General features: G+C 39.4%; 1 non-coding gene across 1 annotated transcript; it reads left to right on the top strand.

Moving 5' to 3' along the window:
* The first annotated feature begins 17,269 nt into the window (after nt 1-17,269).
* LOC145573472 (small nucleolar RNA R71) lies at nt 17,270-17,375 on the top strand. Its single transcript, XR_014097489.1, has one exon. It is a non-coding gene; the product is annotated as a small nucleolar RNA R71 (small nucleolar RNA).
* The last annotated feature ends 7,854 nt before the right edge of the window (nt 17,376-25,229 follow it).

Here is a 25,229-nt window from a genome sequence, read left to right as displayed (position 1 = left end):
CCCTTTGCTCTATTCTGTTGCACTCCTTTATTTCCAGAAAATTTGTTGTTCCCTTGAAAGTTCCTTTGGGACCCTCCTGAATTATTATTCTACTTATTCCTATTAGGATTTTTGGAGAAACACTCGTACTCCATATGCCTTAGCTTATTACAAGCACGACAAGTAACCAGATTGCCTTCACAATCCTTCCCAAGGTGGTTATTCTTGCACCTCTTGCAAAAATAACGCCTTTCATTCTAGTTATTCCCTTGGTTATAGTTCCTATCTCTTCCATTGAAGTTTCGTCCCCATTGACGATTGTTACCTTGGGAATTGTTGTTGTTGTGGAAGTCGTTGTTATGGTGGTATTTCTGCTTCTTAAAATTATTCTGGTTACCCTGTAGGTTTCCTGAATTTTTTCCAACCGCTTTTCTCTTCTCCTTCTTCTCAGCTAGTTCTTTCTTCTTCTTCACTTTTAGTGCATAAAGGTGTGCGGCTCTCCCATACATCTCATCCAAGGTTTCAAATACTTGCCCACACAAATTTAGCTGCAAATCAGTAGTCAAACCACTCTCGAATTTCCTAGGCTTTGCCTTCTCTGTAGTAATAGACTCCTCAGCAAAACGAGATAGCTCGATAAACTTTTTGTAGTACTCAATTCTGACATCTTTTCTATCTTAAGGTTTGAAAATTCCTTAGCCTTCTGATTCTGTAAGAAGCTAGGGTAAAACTTATCAATCACTTTTTCCTGGAACTTAGTCCAGTTGAATCCAGGTAATGCCTTAATGGTAGCTTCGTTTTGCTGCCACCAAAGGTCAACTTCGCCTCTCAGATAATAAGTAGCACAACCACTTTAGAATTCTCTGGGCACCTTACTGCCCCAAATAGTTTCTCGAACTCCCTTAACCAATTTTCTAGTATGGTAGGGTCAGGCTCTCCCTGATAGGTTGGTGGCTTGCTTTGTGCCAACTTCTTGAAAAGCTCTCCTTGAGCATCCCCATTGTTATTTGAATTCCTTGCCAACTGTTGGGCAACCGCTACTAGTTGCCTCACAACTTCACTCAACTCTCCTCCATCATTGTTGTTACCATTTCCCCCTGCCATCTTTCTTCACCTAGATTAAAACAAGGGTCTATATTAAATATGGTATTGGTTAGCTCTCAAGGTATACACTCATCTATTAATTAACACCCTTAAATCATACACAATAAATTTGAAGCTAACAAATTGGGATAGCAAGAGCTAAAAATTCCCTAAATTTGTAGCTTTGTCAATCAATTATTTATTGCTAACCAACCATACAATTAATAAAGCATCACATAAATAAATCAAAATAATTCACATAAATTCCCAGAGCTTAGAGATAATTCATTGGATTGCTTTTTAGTGAGGATTGTCTCATTGGAATGGTGACATGAAATGAATAACTTTGAGAATGAAATGAATTAATTGACAAGGAAATAAATGGAATTTTATTAATAATTAAGAAAATGAATAAAATACTGAAATAAAATGAGTTCTAAAAACTTATGCATTACATAAGCTCACTGACTCGCTGTGGAGATGCCACTTATTACTTTACTAAAACTGAAAGAAATGAGAAACAGAAATAAAACTAAGAATCCCTAAAAGAAATGAAACTACAAAGATCTAGTCCTTTCGAACATTGTCCCTCTAATCTGTGGACTGTTTGTGGCTTCTAAGATCGAATTCAGGATCATCTGCCTCCTCTATGGGTTCAGGTGATTCCGATTCAGGCTCGACTTGAATGAATTCTCCCTCTTCCTCATCATCAGATGAAATATCGATTATAATTGGGGTTGGAGGTGGATTTGGATCAGAAATCTCCATAATAAAATTGTCAACAGTATTGTTACTCTCTTCCATCGCCTCTCCCACTGCTTGTTCTCCATTCGCCCCTGCTTGGTTTCCCGTGGAAGAAGAACTACTTGATTGGTGGATAGAAGAAGGGGGATTATTCCCTACTGGTTTATCATAGTAGTAGTCTGGATATGGGATATGCATGCGCTACCAATGGGCTTTCTCGACCCTAATGAGATAAGAAATTAGGTATCTGTAATCCGAATACCACTGACCATAGAAATCCTTATGCTTGGGATGTCCCCCGGAAGGTAGAAACAAAGAACCTTGTTTTAACAGCGAGATATGTAGGCTCATCTAGAAGGAAATGGATGATCATAGCAGAGATACGGTCGGAAAGGTCATAAAGCTTGTTTCTGAGGGCATTACTCATGTAAGAACAGTAGTAGTGAATTTTCTCTACACAATCATAGGGGTGTTCATTTTTTTTTTAACAAGAGTACCAATTTGGTTGTTTTTGCTAGGAAGATTCGGCATCCTGTAAAGGAAAAGACTTAGAAAAAGAATTACCTTCCCAAAGAAAACAAAAATAATACAGTTCTTGCATGAATTAGGTTTAATGTTCAATCAAACAATTTTCTTATTTCTAATCACATAATTACATGCTCACAAGCAATCAATTCACATGATTAAACATCACAACCTAAATATTAATGCACACAAGAACATGATTATTTAAACTATATGCCCAAATTCTTTCCTACCCAAGCTCATCAACATGCTTATAATTAAAAGCTTTTAACACATATTTCTTACCACAATCCTTGCTTTCTTGCAAAATGAACAAACTAAAAATATTTTTGACCCTTCTTTTTAAAAAATATTTTCGAAAATAACCTGAGAAAAAGGGCCGAGAAAATTCGACCATCACAAAAAAAAAAAAAAAAAAGAACATCCTTAAAAAAAATTCGGATGTCCCAAATAATAAAAAAAAAATCGGACCTCTTTATATATAAATTTTTTTTTTTCACGGCTTTAGTGGTAATAAAATCTCAACCAAAGCTCCCAGATACCATTTTGTAACACCTTAGAAATTCTTTTTCTTAAAATACCTGTTTTGCTCTTTTTAAACTCAAAATAGGAAAATCTAAGACATTACCGCCACCGTGAAAACGGCTAAGACAACTATCAAAGACACACAGCGGAAGACTATCTTTAAAAACATTCAAAACAATTCAACTTAAAAAGTAAACCAAACGAAAGTAAAGTCAAACCGAAGTAAAACGAAGTCAACCTACAACTTGGAACCATTGTAGGCCCTTAACAAAACTGAATCAACTTAAAACCTTTGCGTTAGTCTCACAAATATAATATAAGAAAATAATCAAAGCAATAAACTTATCATAAAATTATGGAAACTAGCATGATTCGCTCTTCACTCATGCCTATCATGAATATTCTTCATCAACTGAAAATCTTCTCTCTACTTGTTCCCACTACTCTCCATTAAAAATGGGTCATCATAGAGCCAAAGTAAAGACAAGGCCAAAGAAACATACAAACACACAATTAGCAATGCTGAGTACATAAGCGTAATTAAACACACTAACATGCTTTCACCTATCAACACATAACTTACCTTATTGCAACTGTTTACAAGCATAAAACATTCAACATGACCCTCAATTAAATAATTAATTAATTCATTTAGAATGGATTATGCATCGAACGGGTTCCCCCCCAACCTGCCCTAATAAAAGGGTACTAACACGGGAGCTAACCGTACCAGTATAAAAGAACCACTAGTAAGTGGCGGAATTCCTGCGCATAATAATAAAAGGAAAATATAGCGTCCTGTACTCCCAGTAGAAGTTATGGTTTAATATAAAACCCCATAACTCCTCACATATGTTCATACTCAAGGTATATACGTTCCAAGAGTTTTGGTGCGTAATCTCTTTCAATTCACTTTACGTTATTTACATATTATTAAACTTGGTGATGACTCTCAAACCATAACACAATAAAATTTTATAATTTAATTCTAGAATAATTAGTGACCATATAATATTTAATGTTGAACCCTTTTTAAATCTACCTCGGTGTCAAAGACACCTTAAACGCATAATGCGCTAAAATTTCTATCCCTCGATGTTAAAAACACCTTAAGTGCACTAAGGAACCAATATATAATTTATTCCTCGTGTACATAGACACTTAAATAGCTCTTTCCTCATGCTTATAGCATTAATAAAAAATATATGAACCATAATAAAATTTCTTTTTAATATTCCAAACCAAATTAAACATTTAGTTTAAATAAACATTCTCTCTATCATGCCAATAATAAAAGTGTGGTTCATACACAACATGCCAAATTAATTATTTTCCTTACTAATTCATCACAAATAATTCATGCTTCATAATTCAATCTCCAACATCAACCAAATAATAAATTCCAATCAAAATCTATCATGGTACTATTTGGAATCAATTAGTCAAAGCCTAACATGTTCCTACATCACGAAATAAATACCAAGTACGCGAACGTACCTTGAATACAATCTCAAAATCGCCACGACAATATGAAATCACTCACTTGGAAGTCTCCTACAATCCAAAATTATAACATGGAATTAAAATCTACTCCACACAAATTTCCAGCAATGTATACTCTAATTAAATCACTCAAAATTTATTTAAAACAAGCTTAAAATTAATTTAAAACCCCTTACTTTAATCCCATTAATGGGTAATGAAAATTTCCTTCAAAAAACTTAATTTTAGCTTACTAACAAAATTTCCAGCATTATTAAATCATTAAAACTTGCTATAAATATGCTTTAAAACCCTCAAATCAAAGATTTAAATTAAACCACTCTAAATCATATTCCTTCAATATTCAATTATTTACAAATCTAAGGTTTCAAATTTGGGGCTTTTTAATTAAAATCAAAATCTGAAAATTTATTTACGTACTACCTTAAATCAAACATCTTGAAAATCATCACAAAACCCATAATAACTAATTAGATTTAGGATTAAAGCTAAAGAATTAAAAAAAAAAATTTAATAGGGTCGCCGGATAGCAGCCACTACACCATAGCCGGCTGCTGCCGTGCTGCTGGTGGTGCCGCTGCTGCCACCGGCACTTGCTGGTGGCACGGTCACCCGCCGGTAGGCATGGTGGTGGCCGGCGGTGGTCCGAATAAAAGGGAAAGGGGAAAAAGAATGAAAAAGAAAAGAAAATAAGAGAAAAGGGAGAGAAAATTTTGACAAGGGAATAAACACGTCGTCAATTGTCTATCCCTAGATCAAATACAATTTATATAACCTAAACAAACCTAATACAAGTATAAGGCAAGCATAGGGGTCGAACCACAAGGAGACATGCATAAACACCACATTCACTACTTAAGACTTAAGCTATCTCAGGACAAGAAGCGTGAATAACTAAACTAAAAATTAAGAATGATTAAAAATCAATATAACTAAACACCAAGGGAAGTGGGTAGATGTAGTTGCCATTTGATCATGCAATAACACGGAAGCAAAGCAATGGTAAACTAAGCATGCAAGAATATCGAAATAAAGCTCAATCTAACCGCCTTCCGGGGTTAATCGATTTCTCCTAACATAGCCTCTATGTTTCCACACTAGAACCATATATTAGAAGGTGCAAACAATGAACTATCGATAACAATGAACCTTAACTAAGTCAACTTCCGTTTCTTGTTAGCAAAGATTCACCTTTAATCAACCAACAATGTGCACTTGCAAGAAGATTAAAGAATATCAAACATACAAAGACTTTAATCACCATTAACTTAACCCCAACATCATAAGCATGAATCAATTAACAACTACACCATCCCCACACCCTTGGCTAGGTGACTACTCACAAATCATATTGAAGACAATATCAATCATCAAATCAATAAGCATCAACATGATCAATAAGCAAAAGGAAAATCAATATAAGCAAACAAAACTAAATACAAAAGTAAAGAAAGAGAGTAAGAGATTGCTCATTAATTGAAGATGAAGATTTACAAAGATTCAATCAAGCTCCTTCTTCAATATCCAAGTTCATCAATGGAAATCCACACTTTCTCTCTCTAATAATGGAGTTTCTCTCTCTAGATTAGGGTTAAAATGTTTCTAAGTAATGATAGATTATCCACTAATCTCCCTACGACCTATATATATAGGTCCTCTAAAAGATACAAAAATTCAAAATAAAAAAACTGCAACTCAGCGGTGCGCGCCCGAGCATATACACTGCGCGCCCGCGCAGATGTTGTGCGTGCGCCCTCGCTGATCTTGTGCGCCCGCAGATCTGTGGGTACGGGGAATTAGACCCATGGATGCGCGCCTTCTCCCAGCAAAACTGCGTGCTCGCGCTTGAAGAGTGTGCGCCCGCACACAAGGCGCGCACAAGGCGCACACAACTCCCTGTTTTGGTTCTGCTTCTGCTGCTGTTTCGTGCGGGTTCTCCCAGGGCTGCGCGCCCGCACACATCAAAGTTGCGCGCCCGCACACAAAGCGCGTACAAGGCGCACAAAATCTTCTGTTTGTGTTCTGTTCTTGAAGCATTCCTGCGCGGGTTCTCACAGTGCTGCGTGCCCGCACACAAGGGAGTTTGGGGGTGAATTGCTCTTCTTCCAATGCCTTGATTCCTACAAAACATAAACAAAGAAAACAAGGAGAAAGGCAAACAAAGAAAAGAGGAACAAAAAGGAGAGAAAAGGGGGCAAACAAGCTACAAATGGGAGGGAAAAACCCGTAAAGAGAGCACTAAATTGTGGCATAAATGCCACTCATCAAATTCCCCCACACTTGCTTCTTGCTTGTCCTCAAGCAAAGGAACCCAAGGAAAAAGACAACAAACACAACATGACAAGGTTCAAGAAAATCAATCAAGTACCATGGTGAGAAATGCTCAATTCGGACTCAAATATAATGACATTGATCAAAGAATACCTACCTTTCTCAATTCAAGAGGGAAAACACGCTTTAAGATGCTCAAGGTTGAAAGAGACAAACCTAAGCTAAGCATAGAGAACTAATGATTTCATCCTCCGCCCTAGCCCCATCCAAGACGGTCCACGTTCTCTCCGCTAGCTTCAATTCATCCCCTAGTTGGCTCCTCATGATTCCGCGAGGGAACCGGAAAAAATAATTCTATGTGGAACAATGAGGCTATCCCGACATCTCAACTATGCATACTCTCTCCATAAGGTTGAAATCCATCTCCCTCCACCGTTTCCTTGACCACGCCCCTCTAAAGTCCAAGGGTCTTAGTTAAGGTTGTAATGTCATGGCTAAAGGTTAAGGTAGGGAATTAATTTGAAAACTTTGGTGGAAACTCCTAAGTGAAGCATAAGAGTGGCCATCTCTCAAAAACAATATAGGAATCTAACCTAAATTTCAAATCACAACCTTCAATACAAATTACATGACAATACTACTTTTTACTTTTTTTTTTTTCATTCAACTCAATTTTTCCTTCTCTTCTTCCTTTCTTTCTTTCCTCTTCATTTTTTTTTTCGAACGGTGTTTGGTTTTCATAAATTACAACTTCCTTGCCAAACCTTTTGCACACATTTTTTTATGAATAGACTTTCAAGACCTCATTCGAACCAAATTGCAGAACTTCCTTGCTTAAAATCAAGACTTCTCAAACTCGAACCTCACAAGCCGATGCTTCACTAACTACAAGGGTTGGTAGAACATAGGCCGCTAGGTTTGTAATATGGTTTAACCAAGAAAGAGGAAATAAGGCTCAACATGGCTAGCAAGAAGGTATATGTAAAATAAAAACCAAATTTGTAACAAAATACAAGGAAAACAAAGAAAAATGAGAAGAGATGCCCTCTTCCTCCTCTAGAGTTATATGATCACGGTCTTGGGAGCTAGACACCAACACAAGGATTAAGACACGAATAGTTAAGGATCCAAAATGCCACTCAACAAAAGTGATGGAGGCTTGAACAATAAACGCTCACATGGGATATGGAAATAAGCAATTACCAACCAAGGGAATCCTTTTCACTACGGAGAGCAACACCATCTTACCACTTTCCCGTGAACTCGGGGTTCAAACGTCATCAAGAGTTCTAAACCGGGCTACCTTAGCTTAAAATGTGCCTAGTTCAACCCTAAGCACTCTCAAACCGTGAAGACCCTCTTCAACTAGGAAGGTAAGCATTCAAAAATATGTCATAACAAAAGCATATAGGTCCACATTTCCAACTGAACGAGCAGATTCTCAATTTTCAAAAATTTTTCTCTTGTCATGATTATGAATGTCACATAAAGGCAAGAAGAGAAGCAACACACAAAGAAAAAGGAAGAAATCAAAAAGGTTCATAAATGAGGCATGTAAATCATATAAATCCCAATCGACATACAATGATCGTTGAATACAACATCAACGATCCCAGGTTCCTTAGAACCAAATCAATCAACCTCGAACCATTCAACTCCTTCCTAAACTAACCAAAGCTATGCAACCAATCGAATATTTAAAGAGTTGAGAAGGAGAATTTGTCACCCAATTACGCTTAGCAAACGCAAATCCACAATCGTTGAAACTCCATTGCTCGGAAAAATTTGGGGAATGCGCCAATAAGCCCTACAAAATATCAAAGTCCAAAACAACTCGGCAAATATTTGGTTAGTAGCAAGAGAAATATATACAAAGAAATAAAGAGAAAACAAAATAGAGAAAAGAAACTACTAAAGAAAAAGAACAAAGAAAAAAAAAAGAAAAAAAGTTTGGATTAAAGGGGAGTTTGGATTTTCGAAAAAAAAAAAAAAACGGGAGCCAAACAACACAAGGTTTCATTAAAAACATCATCATCATTTTTTTTTTGAAAAGAGGGAAAGGAACCTTCCAAAAAGATACCTATTGGCCCAAAATTGCGCCCCATGAGAACAAAGCCCTTAAATGAAACAATAAATAAGCACCCCCCCACACGGAAAACCGTCCTCGGTTTGAACAAAGTGGAGAATGGGGTGGGAGGAAGGGCTAAACTCGGCCTGAGGGCCCTAGTCCTCCATGTGAGAACTAGAGCCCTCTCCATAAGGACGCCACTCGTAGTCGACGTCGATAGGAGGGCCATGGGGCTCCCAACCACCGGTGTAACCCGGTGGAAAACCGCGGTTCCGGTACAACTCTTGTTGGTAGTCCGGAAGAGGGTCAAAGGGAGGGGCAATCTCAAGAGGCTCGGATGTGTACATGGGGTAGTTGGGGTCCCCACGGTAATCACACCCCCCGGTGCCTTGTAATCGTACCCCTCAGAGGTGGGGTAGTTCACTCGGGGGGCCCCTTGAGATGAAGGCCCGGACCAATAGGGCCAAACTGGTTGACGGGGAGTGCCGTCAACATGCGGTTCCTCGTGAGAAGGAACCGGCCCCTGTTGGGGTGGAAAATACGGATAGTTCACCGGTGGGTCAAAGTGTCCTTGGTTTACATGCCAATCATAAATGTTGGCATTGTAAACCGAGTACCCATCGGCGGCCTCCGCCAACTGGTTAACTTGCATAGAAAGGTTTTTGAAGGCACGCTCAAGGTTAAAAGAGGAAGAGGAAGAGGCCATACCTCCCTCGCTAGAGGAGGGGACGCGCAAACCTTGGGATCCTTCCCCATATTGAAAACCTTGAAGTTGAAACCCTTGTTGTTATTGTTGTTGATGAAATCGTTGTTGTTGAAATTTCTATTGCTGTTGGAATTGTTGTTGTTGTTCTTGTTGTTGTTCTTGTTGTTGTTGTTGTTGTTGTTGATGCCGCTCGCGGACAATCATGTTTCGCTCACCTCCAAGAGCGTTGGGAAGGACGCCATTGTCCTTAGGAATCTTCCACACATTTCTTGTGTTCCGCTCCAAGGAAGTGCGGCTCGGGTATGGAAGAATGCAATGGTGCTCCCTCTCAACGCACCAATCGTGGAAGTTGTTCACATCGTCGGTCGGTTGGATGAAGACCGACTTCCGCATGTAAGAGATGTCCACGAACATATCTCTGTCTTTTCCCACCCTTGTGCAAAAAGGGAAAAGAACCTCACCCCCTAGCTTCGAGGCGATCCTTGAAATCTTCCCTCCTAAGGCAATCTCTCCCATCTTGTTCGCATTCTTGATTGCCTCACAACATAGCACAAACCAATACCCCATGTTGAGCCGCCCACTCAACTCCTCCTTTGTGGCGACCCAAAGAGTGAAGAGCTCTTCATGAGAGAGCTTACTCAAATCCTGTTTGCTAAACACCGCAAACCCCAAGATGCGGTGAAGGATGCGGAGTACTGGATGGATAATTTGGCTTGCCACCGAGTACCGAGTACTAAACTCATCCATATCGGTAATTTTCCGCCACCAACGGAAAGCGTCGTACTCGGGGAAGAGCTCGGTGGATGAGGCAAGAAGATCGGCGTCGGGGTTAAAGTCTAGGAGTTCATTTAGACACCGAAGAGAGATGACATGGCGGGCATTGAAGAGTTGGAAGGAGATTTGGAACTCGTTGTTTCCAACGGGTTCCTTCTCAAAGGAAGCTAGGAACTCGTAGGTGGGTTCCTTGAAGGTTGGGTATTGGTGTTTGATGAACTCACTCATCCCAAGGTTGTCAAGAAGGGACCGAAGGTCCTCATCTATCCCCAAGTCACGCATTGAGCGTTGATAGTAGTGCCGGGTGGGGTTAAGCTTGCGTTTGAGGAGTGTTTGATGGATGGGAGCATGGTGTCGGTTTACAAATTTTAAGGTGGGAAGAGAGGATTGTGCTTGGTTTAGATTTTGAGAGGAAGGTTGGGGTTCATCAACTGATATTCTAGGCTCCTTCCTATTCCTTCTCCTACCACTCATCTTCACCAACTTTACTCACAACCCAAAGAGAAACCGAGAACACCACGGAGTGATTCCAACACTCAAGAATGCCAAATCCTTCCCACAACAACAACAACAATTGAAACCTTTGATCTTGCTATCTGAAAAGGGGTTAGGAGCAACAACTTTCCAAATACAAATAGCACAAGATAAAACAACTATGAACAACAACAATCAACGCCAAAATGTGCAATACTCAATCACCAAAGAGAAAATCACTAGGTAAATTTCAATATCAAGCATCAAAAACTCTCAATCAACATACATTTTCAATCTCACATGCATTAAGAATTTACAATGCTCAAAATCAAGCTAGTGATCACTCACACAATTCTCAATGTCCAAGTCAAGTAATTGCTAGCCAAATTTCATGCAAACAACAATATTCATCAACAATACTTACAAATCACAAAGAAATTCTCAACAAAATCCACAATTATAAGCAAAACTATCTCAAACTCACACAAAATTCATACAAGGTCAATTCTTGCTTAACAATCCTAAAACATGATATTATCTAATCAATTAAAGCCACAAAGTACTCAAGGATTAGGATTATACCACAATTGAAGAGCTTGAAGACCTCCAAGAGCCCTCACGCACCACCACCTTGACCACCAAAGAACCACCACGAACTTGGTGAAAAATGGATGATTTTGAGAGGGGAAAGTGATGAATTTGTGAGAAAAGTGAGGGAATGTAAGGGATTTGGTGAAATTTCGAGGAAATAGGTGAGATTAGAGGAGATTTGGGAGGTTAGGGTTTGAGTTCTTGAGGAGAGAGAGTGAGAATCGTGAGTGGGAGTTGTGAGAATGAAGAAATAATCGGAAAAAAGAACTCTTAAGCCCCGATAAACCCAGATCTATGCGCCCGCGCAGGTATACTGCGTGCCCGAGCAAGTGAAATGCGAGCCCGAGCAGATGGCGCACACACGTCGCGCAAAACCTTCTGCCAAAATCTGGAAATTTTGCCTTAAATCTGCGCGGGTTCTCCCAGGCCTGCGCGCCCGCACACCCCTCTACTGCGCGCCCGCGCAGATGTCGCGCACAAGGCGCGCAAATGTTTCTGCCAGGTTCTGGTTTTCTGAGCTTCCTTGTGCGCGGGTTCTCCCAGGCCTGCGCGCCCGCGCACAGGGTCTTCATCAAAAGCTTCTCTTGAAATGCTCCTCACTCACTTCCAAGTCTCCAAACCCCAACTTAGCTCCAGATATAACACCAAACGGCCTGCAAAAATAGTCCTTAATTACACATCTAAACTCCATACAATCATGCTAGATGCACCGTTTATCAAAAACTCAAATACAATCAAAACTCACAAATCCCAATAATCTAAAGTTGTAAATAGAAAAATGAAAGCAACATGAAGAGAAGAAAGTAGAAGAGGGTTAGAAACTCGGGTTGCCTCCCGGAAGCGCTTTTGGTTAGCGTCGTTAGCTCGACGTTCTTCGAGATGATTAAAGAGGGTGGAATTGACGATGCACATCAATTAGAGTAACTTAAATTGGTTCATCACTTGGGGATCCTTCAAAATAAGGCTTGAGGCGGTAGCCGTTGACTTTGAAAGGGAAGTGGCCATCTTGGAAAATTTCATATGCACCATACAGAAACACCTCCGTAACAATGTATGGCCCACTCCATCTTGATCGGAGCTTGCCCGGGAAGAGCTTCAACCTCGAGTTGAAGAGGAGCACTTTTTGCCCTTTGACAAAATCTTTCTTGATGATTTGAGCGTCGCGCCACGCTTTTGATCTTGCCTTATACATACTTGCATTCTCTTAGGCACTCAACCTCAACTCCTCTAGCTCATGCAACTCTAAAAGCCTTTGCTCCCCCGCACTATGGAGATCCAAGTTGATTTGCTTAATCGCCCAATGAGCACGATGCTCCATCTCCATGGGCAAATTACAATTCTTTCCATATACAAGCTTGTAAGGAGTGGTCCCAATTGGCGTCTTGAAGGCGGTCCTATAAGCCCATAGAGAATCAATGAGTTTAGAAGACCAATCCTTCCTTGTTCTGGCAACCGTCTTCTCCAAGATCACTTTGAGCTCTCTATTGGTGACCACCACTTGACCACTTGTTTGGGGGTGATAAGCAAGCCCTCGCTTGTGAGATACCCCATATTTCTCAAGTAGTCGAACGAAGGTGTGGTGCTTGAAATGTGACCCCCCATCACTAATAATTGCTCTTGGAACACCGAATCTTGGGAAGATCACTTTCTTGAAAAGGTTAACCACCACCTTTGAGTCATTTGTTGGAGAAGCTACGGCCTCCGCCCATTTGGACACGTAGTCAACGGCAACCAAAATATATTTGTTCCCATTTGAGGAGATAAAAGGGCCCATGAAGTCTATAGCCCACACATCGAAAACTTCAAGCTCAAGGATGGGGTTTTGTGGCATTTCATCCCTTCTCGAAATATTCCCCACCCGTTGACATCTATCGCAGGTCTTGACAAATATCCAAGAATCCTTGAATAAAGAAGGCCAAAAGAGCATTGATTGAAGAACTTTTGAGGCGGTTTTTTGAGCACTCATATGCCCACCACAAGGAGAAGAGTGGCACATATGGAGAACACTTTGAAATTCGTCGTTCGGGACGCATCTCCTCAACAACCCATCAACCCCTCTCTTCAACAAAATCGGTTCATCCCAAATATATCGCTTTGCCTCGTGCTTGAGCTTTCGACATTGTTGTGAAGTGAAATCCGGAGGTATGGCACCACAAGCTAAGTAATTCACAATATCCGCATACCATGGAGCCGACTTCACCTCAAGAACATATAGCACATCCTCCCTTAGAGCATCCTCTATTGGCAAACCATCATCCTTGAACCTTGCACCGCCTAACCTTGAAAGGTGATCCGCTACCACATTCTCGGCTCCCTTCTTGTCTCTCATTTCATAATCAAAGTCTTGGAGAACTAAAACCCATCTCAACAACCTTGGTTTAGCTTCCTTCTTCCCTATCAAATACTTGAGAGCCGAATGGTCGGTGTACACAATTGTCCTAGAACCAATGAGGTAGGTTCTAAATTTCTCAAATGAGTGAATAACCGCTAAGAACTCCTTCTCGGTGGTTGTGTAGTTTCGTTGGGCACCATTGAGAGTTTTGGACAAATAATGTATGACATGAAGCTTCCCATCCTTTCGTTACCCAAGAACCGAACCAATAGCCTCATCGCTTGCATCGCACATGAGCTCAAATGGAATAGACCAATCCGGACCTTGGACAATAGGGGCGGTGCAAAGGGCCTCTTTCAACCTACAAAAAGATACTTGACAAGCGTCATCAAATATAAACTCTTTATCTTGTTGCAATAGGGATGTGAGAGGCTTTGCAAGCAAAGAAAAGTCTTTTATAAAACGCCGATAGAACCCGACATGGCCAAGAAAAGATCTCACTTCCCTCACGTTGGTGGGGGGAGGAAGTTTCTCAATGACCTCTACCTTGGCTCTATCAACCTCAATGCCGGCATGGGAAACTTTGTGCCCAAGAACAATCCCACTTTCTACCATAAAATGGCACTTTTCCCAATTCAACACGAGGTTAGCCCTCTCACATCTTTCCAAGCAACGAGATAAATTAGATAGACAATCTTCATAGGTGGCTCCTCCAACGGAGAAGTCATCCATAAAGACCTCTATCTCATCCTCAATCATATCACTGAAAATAGACATCATACAACGTTGGAATGTTGCGGGAGCATTACAAAGCCCGAAAGGCATCCTACGATACGCATAAGTACCGTAGGGACGTGTGAAAGTCGTCTTCTCTTGATCCTTGGGGTCAATCGGGATTTGGAAAAATCCCGAATAACCATCAAGAAAACAATAGAAGGAATGCTTTGTAAGCCTCTCCAACATTTGATCAATGAACAGTAATGGAAAATGATCTTTGCATGTACTTGTGTTAAGTTGGCGATAGTCAATGCACATGCGCCAACCGGTTACAAGCCTAGTGGGGACTAGTTAATCATGATCATTTTTCACTACCGTCATTCCCCTTTTCTTAGGTACAACTTGCACGGGAGATACCCAATCACTATGAGCAATTGGGTATATAATTCCCGCATCAAGAAGCTTAGCCACTTCCTTCCGCATGACCTCTTGCATAGAAGGGTCAAGCTTCCTTTGCCTTTGCCTAACGGGTTTGGCATCTCCCTCTAGATCAATTTTGTGCATGCATAAAGAAGGACTTATACCTTTGATGTCATCAATGGTATAGCCTAATGCTTTCTTGTGTTTTTTCAAAACATTGATCAAGAGGGAGGTTTGCTCCTCCGTTAGGTGGGAATTAACAATTACGGGGTAAGACTCATTAGAACCAAGAAATTCATACCTCAAGCCCAAAGGTAGAGGTTTCAAGTCTACCTTTGGTGCTCCCTTACCATTGGTGCTCTCCTCTCTTTCCTCAACTTGAAAGAGATCATGGGTGTGAAAAGCCTCTTCCTCCATGCTCTCATCCATGCACTCGCTCTTGCTCTCCTCTAGCAAATCCTCATAGAATTGAATGTCGTCCTTGTGAGCACCTAGCTTAGAATCATTCAACAATACGCTTTCTAGGGGATCGTTAGAAGCATGCAAATGGGAACGAGAAAATTCACTAAGCATGGTATCTAGAACATCTATTCTAAAGCATTCACCACTTGAGGAAGGTTGTTGCATGACATTATTCAAATCAAACTCAATTGAATCATTGTCAATTTTCAAAGATATTTTACCCTCCTTCACATCAATGATGGCCCTAGAAGTGGCTAGAAACAGCCTACCCAAGATAATAGGAATCCTCTCATCCTCATCCATCTCTAGCACATAAAAATCCACGGGGAATGTGAACTTTCCTACCCTAAGGGGAATGTCCTCAACCTTACCCATGCGAAACTTAATGGACCGATCCGCTAGTTGGAGAGTAATGTTAGTGGGGGAAAGGGTTCCTACACTAAGCTTTTGGTAGACGGAGTAGGGCGTGAGGCTCACACTTGCTCCTAAATCACACAAAGCTTTGTCAAACTCAATGCCATTAATAGAACAAGGGATGGAAAAGCTACCCAGATCCTTCAACTTGGCGGGAAGTTTGTTGGAAAGGATTGCACTACAATTGGCGGTCAAGCTCACCGTTTCACACTCCCTTCTCCCACTCAATAGATCTTTCAAAAACTTAGAGTAATGGGGCATTTGTTTCATGGCATCAACAAAAGGAAGGGAAACATGCAAATTCTTAATCACATCCAAAAACTTCCCAAATTGAGCGTCAAGCTTAGCTCTCACAAATCTTTGGGGAAAAGGTAGTCTCTCCTCTCTAGGTTGGAGATTTAGGGGCAAGGGGGTGGTTTCTTTCTCCTTTTGCACCTCAACATCCTTCTCCTTCTCAACATTAGAAGGCTATTTGGTTCTCTCATCCCTTCTCTCTAACTCTACTTCATTTTGAGGTTCCTCCTCAACTAAGAGGTCACTCCCTACTACCTTTCCACTCCTTGTTGTCACGGCATACAAAGGTTTTGGGTTGACTCCTTGACTAGGGATAGAGGAAGAAGAAGAAGAAGAAGAGACATTAGAAGCAAGTTGAGCAATTTGGGTTTCAAGCATTTTCATATGAGCATTGGCTCGCTTTTTATCCTCCTCATTTCTCCTCTTTTCCTCCTCATGCATTTTCATGATGGCATCTAGCTTAGCCATCACGGGATCATTAGGTGGGGCCTCAATTTGAAGAGATTGTTGAGGTGGAGGAAGTTGGAATTAATGGAAACCCGGAGGCCTATTGGTTTGGGCATAGTTAGAAACATTTTGGCCCCTATTGCCTCCGGTGCCTTGGTTGGGAACATTGCTTTGTCGATTGTTTCCCATGTTACCTTGATCACCAAAATTTTGATTTTGATGGTCATGGTATCGGGAGTTGGGTTGTTGGTTTTGATAACCATACCCCCTTTGGTTAGAGTAGCCTCTTCCATTGAAATTGGAAAGGCCTCCCCCACCATGATATTGGTTACCATAACCACCACCACTTTGGTTCCTACCACGGTTTCCACCTTGATTCCAATTCCCCATTTGATTGGAGTTTGGCCTCAAGTTCCCTACATTTTCCATTCTAGGAGCAAAATTCATAGCATTGACATCTTCTACATTATCATCATGTTCATAGGGAGGGGGTTGAACTTCACAAGCATACACACAATGGGAGGAATCATGATCATAGGTTTCACAATTTGAGCAAAACATGCATCCTTGAGGCATTTTATTATAAGAAGAGGGGGAAGAAGTGGTCATGCCATTTCCTCCCTTGGTTGAAGGGGAGGTATTACCATGAGGGTTGGACCTTTCTTTCATCATTTCGTCCATTTGCTTGGCCATCTTGGAGATTTGGGAAGAAAGGTTGTTGATTGCGTTGGCTTGCTCCAATGCATAGACACCCTTGCTAGAAGTGGTCTCCCTTTCTCCTTCATACTAATCATCATAATGCTTTGCGGCCTCCTCTATGATGCATTCCACTTCATCCTCTCCTTTATTCATGATTGGACCGCCGGCTGCGGCATCTAGGCTTGTTCTCCCTTGAAGTGAGAGACCTCCATAGAAAGTGTGGATGAGTTGATACTTGGGTATCCCATGATGTGGGCATTAACGTTGAAGCTCTTTGTACCGGTCCCATGCCGCACTTAGAGTCTCACCACTCTTTTGGCAAAAACCTTGAATTAAAGACCGAGCCTCGGCGGTCTTCCTATGGTTATAAAATCTCCTCAAGAAAGTCGTAGTTACTTGGTCCCAAGTTGTGATAGAATTAGGGGGCACCTCCTTCTCTAGCCATTCTAGACCTCTCCCAATTAAAGAAAATGGAAACATCTTGAGGCGGATATACTCTTGAGTCACTCCATTGGCTTTGATCGTGTCACAATACTTCTCAAATTCTTTCAAATACTCATGAGGGCTCTCAAATTTTCCACCCGAAAATTGTTTCCTCTCTATTAAAGAAATCAAATGGGCTTGATTTCGAAATTGTTGGCTTGAGTGGTAGGGGTTAGGATCCCACTTTGGGCTCTAAAGGCTTCGGGAGCCCCAAGACGACTCAAAGGTGTATTCTCTCCTATTTTAGAACCTTCTTCACTTTCGGACTTAAAGATTGAAAAGGGGTTGATTCCGGGACATGATGGTGAATTAGGACTATCTAAGTCTTCACTTGAGGGTGAAGATGGTGGAGTATCTTCCAATTCTCTTACTCCTTCTTTTGTTGGGGTGTGAGAATTTCTACTCCTCGCTCTCGCTTCTCTTCGAAGTAAGGACAAAGATCTCTCTAGCTCCGGATCGATGGGAATCAAAGACCTTGAGCGGGTTCGTCCTCTGTTCATACAACAAAGCTAAGGAGAACGTAAGCACTAACAAGTAACAAGTAGTAGCAAATACTAACAAACAAGGAATGAGATAGTCTCAAATAAAGTAATGAAAAAGCAATGGAAGCCGTCTCCCCAGCAACGGCGCCAATTTGAGAAGGGAATAAACACGTCGTCAATTGTCTATCCCTAGATCAAATACAATTTATATAACCTAAACAAACCTAATACAAGTATAAGGCAAGCATAGGGGTCGAACCACAAGGAGACATGCATAAACACCACATTCACTACTTAAGACTTAAGCTACCTCGGGACAAGAAGCGTGAATAACTAAACTAAAAATTAAGAATGATTAAAAATCAATATAACTAAACACCAAGGGAAGTGGGTAGATGTAGTTGCCATTTGATCATGCAATAACACGGAAGCAAAGCAATGGTAAACTAAGCATGCAAGAATATCGAAATAAAGCTCAATCTAACCGCCTTCCGGGGTTAATCGATTTCTCCTAACATAGCCTCTATGTTTCCACACTAGAACCATATATTAGAAGGTGCAAACAATGAACTATCGATAACAATGAACCTTAACTAAGTCAACTTCCGTTTCTTGTTAGCAAAGATTCACCTTTAATCAACCAACAATGTGCACTTGCAAGAAGATTAAAGAATATCAAACATACAAAGACTTTAATCACCATTAACTTAACCCCAACATCATAAGCATGAATCAATTAACAACTACACCATCCCCACACCCTTGGCTAGGTGACTACTCACAAATCATATTGAAGACAATATCAATCATCAAATCAATAAGCATCAACATGATCAATAAGCAAAGAAGGAAAATCAAAATAAGCAAACAAAACTAAATACAAAAGTAAAGAAAGAGAGTAAGAGATTTCTCATTAATTGAAGATGAAGATTTACAAAGATTCAATCAAGCTCCTTCTTCAATATCCAAGTTCATCAATGGAAATCCACACTTTCTCTCTCTACTAATGGAGTTTCTCTCTCTAGATTAGGGTTAAAATGTTTTTAAGTAATGATAGATGATCCACTAATCTCCCTACGACACATATATATAGGTCCTCTAAAAGATACAAAAATACGAAATAAAAAAACTGCAACTCAGCGGTGCGCGCCCGCGCATATACATTGCGCGCTCGCGCAGATGTTGTGTGTGCGCCCGCGCAGATGTTGTGCGTGCGCCCTCGCAGATCTTGTGTGCCTGCAGATCTGTGGGTACGGGGAATTAGACCCATGGATGCGCGCCTTCTCCCAATAAAATTGCGCGCTCGCGCTTGAAGAGTGTGCGCCCGCACACAAGGTGCGCACAAGGCGCACACAACTCCCTGTTTTGGTTCTGCTTCTGCTGCTGTTTCGTGCGGGTTCTTCCAGGGCTACGCGCCCGCACACATCAAAGTCGCGCGCCCGCACACAAAGCGCGCACAAGGCGCACAAAATCTTCTGTTTGTGTTCTGTTCTTGAAGCATTCCTGCGCGGGTTCTCACAGTGCTGCGCGCCTGCACACAGGGGAGTTTGGGGGTGAATTGCTCTTCTTCCAATGCCTTGATTCCTACAAAACAAAAACAAAGAAAACAAGGAGAAAGGCAAACAAAGAAAAGAGGAACAAAAAGGAGAGAAAAGGGGGCATACAAGCTACAAATGGGAGAGAAAAACCCGTAAAGAGAGCACTAAATTGTGGCATAAATGCCACTCATCAAATTTACCTTGGGTATTCTCCACTCTAGGCAAAGTTTAATTTACCCATGTGTTGAATATTTATACCCCTTTTTTCTCTAGAATCCCTCCTACCCTTGAATTCCCTTTCTATCCTTAGTAATCCCTTTCATAATAAAACTTGAATTTTATAAAATTTTCCTTTTATAAAACTTTCCTAAATTATATTCAAACTTATTAAAATAAATAATCAAATAAAACTTTCCTTTTATAAAATATTTCCAACTTATTAAAATAAATAATTAAAATTCTATAAATAATTAATTTCAAATTATTTAAATACTTCACAAAATACTTATTTAAAATAAAATACGTATAAAAATACGGGGTATTATAGCAGGAAATACTTTTCACAATAAAAATCGATTAGAGGCCAATACGGGCGAATGTGACTCCATGACTCACTTTCATTGCCATTATTGGTTGGGTCAATTATTTAATCTTTGGAGTGCTTAAATCTATATTTAACCCTAAAATTTTCATAAACCAACACAATTCTTAGCCCATATCCCCAAACCATAACTTATTTTCCTCTTTTCATGTCCACATCACAAAACTAAGATAAACTAATTTTATGGGCCTATAATTTCGATCCAAATGTTATTTGGTTGGATAGGCCTTGAAATAAGCTTTCCAATAGTATATCATAACCCAGATTCCGATTTAAAATGAAGAAAATATTAGCAAAACACTAAACTCGGCCCAAAATCGACACCCTTTCACTAAAACGGCCATATCTTAAAATACACATGATTTTGACCTATTTTTAAGTGGTTTAGAAATTAAACTTGAATATATTTCCAAAGATATATTATATGCCTAATTCCAAGTTATGGATCAAAACTTATCGAACATTTTTAAAATGCGTAAAAACTGGAAATTACCACGCCACGGTAAATTTACCGTGATACGGCAGATATTGCCGGGTCATGACAATTTCTACCATGACGCGGCAAATTTTTAGGTTTTTATTTCGTGGAGCCTTCAATTCTAGGGTTTCGTGCTTCACCCCTCACATTTTCTCTATGAATACGAGGCTGATTTCATTTGTTTCGGGGCACCTAACAATTCTCTCTTCCTCTTTTATACACCAGCACATTCGCTTTTCTCTCTCTCGTATTCTAAGCTTGAAATCTACCACTCTTAATTACACCATACATCATTTAAGCACTCCAAGGAGTCTATACAACTAACACTCGAAGTTCATACTTAAACCAAGGCGTGAAAGGTAGAATCGACTGAGGGTTTGGACCAAATCAACTCTACTTTTATTTAATTTAATTTCAATTTGATTTATACTTTTATTGATGTTACTAATGATTTTTTTTATGATGTAGCAATCTAAAGAAGCGTGTAACGTGAGTAATTAATTTACTTAATTATTCTTCTTTTTATTCTTGTTGCTAGATTAGTATCATAATTAGGGTTATTATTATGGTTTGATTTGACTAACGATATTATGGTTAAATTACTTCCAATATTATTGTTTATTTTATTGTTATTATTGATCACCATATTGCATGTTTAAAGGGAATATTTAATTGAAAATCACATCTAATAAGATAATTTAGACAACCGGTTTAGGTTCCTTTTTAATCATGTTGTTTAATCAAGTGATCATTAATATTTAGAATTTTGTGTTTCATAAATATTCAACCAATTTAGCATAATTACTGTTTGGAACAAATTAAATCTTTATTATCATGTATTTGAGATCGCAGGAAATACTTTTCACAATAAGAATTGAGTATAGACTAATATGGGCGAATGTGACTCTATAATGACTCACTTTGTACCATCATCCCTAATCCTCCTTTCATGTTTCCGAACCATATGGAGTTAGTAATCTCATGGATTATGAATAGGGTGTAACCTTCACTGGTCAAACGTTGTTGCCTTTCGTTGTCCCTTAATCGTGGTTGCCTTTAATAATCCATGAATGATTTACAAGTTCCTTAAAAACTTGTTGGTGACTCCCTACTTTCCTTGTCCCTTATCGTATAATGTCAATTCCCACTTCCTATATGAGTGCTAAGAATATTCACAACATGGTTAACGTAGGCGCGCTTCGAATTGACAAGGAGAAAAACTACGTCGTTAACTAATCCTCCCTAAGTCAAACAAAATTTATAATCACTTAAAAAACCTAAGTATAAGTATAGAGGTAAGTCAAGGGTCGAACCCAAAGGAGCAGTTATGTTCAAGCACTCTCAATTGTGTGCCTAAGCTAAGTCAAAGTAACACTAACAACTACCAAAACAAAGAATCAAGCAAATAAAACACTAGGGAATGGGGATCAACAAGTAATCATGACAATTGAAACAACTTGGGAATAACATGCCAATCAATGGTCGTGAAGACTAATGATAAGAGCTATCAACTGGAATCAAAGAGCTATCTCCTAATCGTTAAGCTAGTGGTCTCTACGAATAACAAACTAGGAGAATCACAATCCAAACCAATCGATAATTGAAATTCCTAAATCAATGGGACGTATCATTAGAAATCATAATGCAATCTAGCATAATTCTCAAGGCCTAATCAAATTACACACATGCAAACTTACATTAATCACTTTAATCTCAACAATCAATCAACATGATTCCCAAATTAATCACAATCAATCAATCATACAAGTTTCGCCCAATCCCTAACCAAACAACTACTCAAGAATCATCATCTAATCAATATGCAACTAAGAAATCAAGAATCAACAAAATATCAAGAACAATTACACTAATCAAGAATCAAACATCAAAATCAAATCAAACAAAAATGAAATTAAACAAAGCAACAAAATGAGATAGAGTTAGAAAACCTCATTGATTGATTATGGAGATCTTCAATCTCTCACTTTCTTTCTCTAAATCTACTCCTAAACTAAGCCTAAAACTTGAGAGAGAAACACTCAACTAAGCTCAAATTATGATCACAATTATGTCTAAGAACTTCTCACAAAATCGGTTGTCAAAATGTATTTATAGGTTGTCGAAATTAGAAGATGAGAGAAACAGAAACCTAGGGAGGAGCGCCCACGCAGGCAGGGGTGCGCGCCCGCACAAGGGCCTTGCGCGCCTGCGCGTGTGGGCTGTGCGCGTGCGCCCGCGCTCTTCTGAGTTTCTTCGAGGTTCATAGCTTTGTAACTCTGTGCGCTCGCTAATTAGACTTCATGTGCGCTCGCAAGGTGTAGACACCTAATTGTGTCTCCCCAAAAACCAAATGTAGTGGTGAATACCTTTCACGTCATTGATTTCAAGCATCCCACACTTGAGCCCCACTGTGATCATACACTTAAGCATGGTGGCGTCCAAAGGGAAGGAAGCTAGAGAAAAAGAGTCGCCAACAAGCTTTAGGAACTTGTTAACCGTTCACATGGTGAAGATTACACCCCTTCACAATCCCTAAGATCGCTAACTCCATAGTGGTTTGGAACCATGACTGGATATTAAGGGATGAAGGTACAAATCCAACCTAAAAGAGATTGAACCTGCCCAAAAAAAATAGGCCTCTACTTTATTCTTCTCATATTCATGTGCGCTTTCTGATTAACATAAAATCAATATATTAACCCTAAACCTGTTTAATCTATGTTAGTTGAGTATTAATGCACAAACAAAACTATTATTGGCGATCACTTGAATTAAAATCACATTAGCCTAAACAAGATGATTAATTACCTTATTAAGCGTGACTACAAGTACAAAACCCTTTAATCCAGCAAGAGAGGGCGTGATCAAGCAATAACAATAATATATCAAGCAACACAATAATAATGATAATCATCATCATAATAATATTCTCAAAGCATAATAATATTAGCAAGATCCTAGGCATGATACTAACAAGATTAATAACAAATCCTAGCATGTCACTAAACAATAAAGATCAAAGCTTTATCCCTAACATGATATTAACATGATAGAAGAAATTGGAAGAAACCTAAACATGATACTAGAAAGCAATAAATAACATCCTAACATGATACTAGGAATTAATATGACATAAGGAACATGATTTCTATATCAAAAGAATAATTAAACAATTAAATTACTTACTTTGATGCCTTGTATGCCTCTCTATCAAAACAATACACACGTTAGTAACTTCAAGGAAAATATTAAATCAAACAATTAATTCAAATAATTGAAATAGGGACTTGGGACCAAACCCTCAGAAATTATCAACCTTTCACGTCTAGGGAGAAGGCAACTTCGAGCGTGGCTAGGTATGTCTAAGACTCGTGAATGCTGTATTTTTTTTTGAAAAGGGAAAGCTTAGAAAAGCTATTAGATTGAGAGAAGAGAAAGATGATTGTTGAATGATTGTTTATGGATAAAAAAAAATGGAGAAAACGACCCTATTTATAGAGAAAATAACCCAAAAAACGATAAGAAAAATACCGAATCCTATTAGCAGTAAAACTGCCACTATCGCAGAACGACAGGGTCCAGCGCAACGCGATAGCCCTGTCGTTGTGCGACAGGCTTGTTGTTGCTCGCTGACTTTGTCATTTCGGGCGCTGATTCACACGTTTTCGAAAAACCTGTACAAAATCCTTAATCTAATTAAATTCGATTAATAACGTCCGTACTTATCTTTAAAAATCAGATTTAATCTTTTTCAAAACACTTGTTTTAATCCAAATAGAATTCTTTATTTTTGTAAAAGATATAATTATCATTCCTAATCTCATTAGAACTCAAAATAACCTTCTAGATTATTCTAGAAGATTAAAATCAATCCCAATAAATTTAAGGATATTAATTAATGGGCTCTCCACTAGATCATTGGGCCATAAAACCATTTCAGGCCCAATTTAGTATTTTGGCCATAACTTCCTCATTATTCATCGGAATTTGGCTTATAATATATCGTTGGAAAGCTCTTTTAGAACCCAATCCAACTACACTATTATTGGACCCTCATCATGGACCAAACTAAATTAGACTGGACATTTTCAATAAATAGAGCACACTTTAAAAAAACAGAAGGAAATAATTTTATTAAAACAACCACATCACAAGACATTCCACACTTTCATTTCGTTCGATAATCAAATGACGTGAAAGGTGTTCATCACCGGGTTTGGTTTTGGGGAGACACAATTAGGTGTCTACAGAAGCCCCCACTTTGACTGAATTTGGAGAAACGCATGTTTCGAAAACGAAAGTCAAAGTAGCGATAGGGACGGAGAATGATTCAGAACGTTCTGCGATCCTAAATCATTCTTATAACGCCGATACCTGCAAAGTAGCGTTAGTTAAACAGATAAAAGAGTTAGAAACGCGTATCTTTCACCGTCTATCACATGTCTCTTGGGTAACCGTTTTGTTGATGCATTTTTTACGACCTCCACAAGCTAGGGGACATCGCCTGAAGACCACTTCGCTTGTAGCCCCCTTCAATTTCCACTGTGACAGTCTTCTACATCTTAGGGAACACCATCGATGATTGCTCTGCTTGTAGCACTCTTCTGCCATTTTGTGAC

Source organism: Chenopodium album, chromosome 12 (assembly GCF_948465745.1).
Source record: "Chenopodium album chromosome 12, dcCheAlbu1.1, whole genome shotgun sequence".
Classification (NCBI taxonomy): Eukaryota; Viridiplantae; Streptophyta; class Magnoliopsida; order Caryophyllales; family Amaranthaceae; genus Chenopodium; species Chenopodium album.
Note: the sequence above shows the minus strand (reverse complement) of the source record. Positions and strands in the feature narration are given on the sequence as shown.